Source organism: Limulus polyphemus, unplaced genomic scaffold (assembly GCF_000517525.1).
Source record: "Limulus polyphemus unplaced genomic scaffold, Limulus_polyphemus-2.1.2 Scaffold131, whole genome shotgun sequence".
NCBI classification, from domain to species: Eukaryota; Metazoa; Arthropoda; class Merostomata; order Xiphosura; family Limulidae; genus Limulus; species Limulus polyphemus.
The window spans coordinates 930255-932138 of NW_013665741.1; the positions used below are offsets into that span (position 1 = coordinate 930255).

At 33.5% G+C, this 1884-nt stretch overlaps 1 protein-coding gene across 1 annotated transcript in view; it reads right to left on the reverse strand.

Moving 5' to 3' along the window:
• Positions 1–436: 436 nt before the first annotated feature.
• Positions 437–1884, reverse strand: part of LOC106473569 (dual 3',5'-cyclic-AMP and -GMP phosphodiesterase 11A-like) — a 108623-nt gene continuing 107175 nt past the window's right edge. Inside the window, exon 21 of the transcript XR_002614016.1 lies at positions 437–495. The gene's annotated coding sequence lies outside the window, so the exon portion shown is untranslated. The remainder of the gene's footprint in view (positions 496–1884) is intronic.

Consider the following 1884-nt stretch of genomic DNA (forward strand, 5'->3'; position numbering starts at 1 on the left):
TTTCCGTTCATATTTCAGTAGAAAATAAATCTGGCAGTTTTCACTCATTTTAACATTTCATATTAAACGAAAGTTATTAAATATAAAACAGGATTACTTTCCAAACATCGCCAAAGATTGGTGTATGGATTACGAACGAACTATTCGAAGTTGAATATAAATAGGAACATTTGATAGACATCACTGCGGATTTTAGATTTCCTGAAACTCGTAACAGGTTCTAAACATAATTATAAAACGCATAGTTTGTTTTGAATTTCCCGCAAAGCTACACAAGGGCTATCTGCGCTAGCCGTTCCTAATTTAGCAGTCTAAGACTAGAGGGAAGGCAGCTAGTCATCACCACCCACCGCCAACTCTTGGGCTACTCTTTTACCAACGAATAGTGGGATTGACAGTCACTTATAACGCCCCCGGCTGAAAGGGCGAGCATGTGTGATGTGGCGGGGATTCGAACCCGCGATCCTCAAATTGCGAGTCGAGCGCCCTAACCACCTTGCCATGCCAGGCCTAAAACGTATAAATTGAATATATTAAATATCAAAACCTGCAAATTTGCAGCAAAATAAACAAACTTTTCGCTAACAATGTAATTATTAGTTTCTGCCTATCAATTAAATACATATATTTATATAGAAACACCAGGTACCGGGAAACATTTGTATAACACCACTATAAATATATCCTTTAATATAGGTACTCTTTTTTTGTCGCAAGAGATTTCTTAGTCTTATTCTCCGCTTAATTAACTCACTGATAACACATTAAACGGCATTCATGAATTACTACTCCACCAGGAAGTTCTTACAACAATAATTGAACAATGAGTAAACAGAAAGAAAAAAAAAAAAGATCCGAAAAATTTTGAAACAGTAATTCATAAAAAAACTACCAATACAAACAATAATATACTGGTGTTAAGGTTCTTAAATTGTAACTATCACAAACTTCTTTCACAGAAAAAAAACAACACATTTACTCTGTCAGTTGTCAGCAAACAAGCTTACCTCTCTCAGAAGTTTATTAATTACTTTTAAACTTTACCAACAGAATAAACGCAACAGAAGTTTATCAATTACTTGTACACTTTGCCAACAGAATAAACGCAACAGCAGCTTATTAGTTACTTTTACACTTTGCCAACAGAATAAACGCAACAAAGGTTTAATTACTTTTACACTTTACCAACAGAATAAACGCAACAGAAGTTTATTAATTACTTTTACACTTTACCAACAAAATAAACGCATGAGAATGTTTATAAAATACATAATTTTCACTACATTATGTGATCTTGAATGTGCTAAGTACTTACAACTGTTGTTTACTAGTATCAGATAAACAGGATCATTATAACCCACACAGTCTAATGTCTCAACCATTACACAGTTCTTAAAATTACAAAAGAAATAATTAAAATTATCAATAATTCTAGAAGAGTAGAAGAAAAGTGAGTATGGATTAAAATTTTGATTTTGTTGTGATTTCATCAAGTATACTTTATCTAAATACTTTCATTGTACAGGTCACTGGTTAGGCTACATTTGGAATATTATGTTCAGTCTTGGGCTCCTTTCCTTAGGAAGGACATTGAATTGTTGGAAATGGTTCAGAGAAGTGTTACTAGAATGTTGCCTGGGATGGAGGGGTTGTTATACAACAAATTGTTTTCACTTGAAAAAAGAAGAGTTAGGGGGGATCTGATTAAGGTGTTTAAGATTGTAAAGGGAATTGATAGTGTTGATGAATCATCTTTTTTATATTTAACAATGAGAATAGGATGGTAAGGGGACACAAATATAAATTTTGGCAAGGTAGGAGAGTCATCTTCAGCTAAAACAGTTTTATTTTTCTAACAGGGCAGTTGGCCTTTGGAATGGGTTG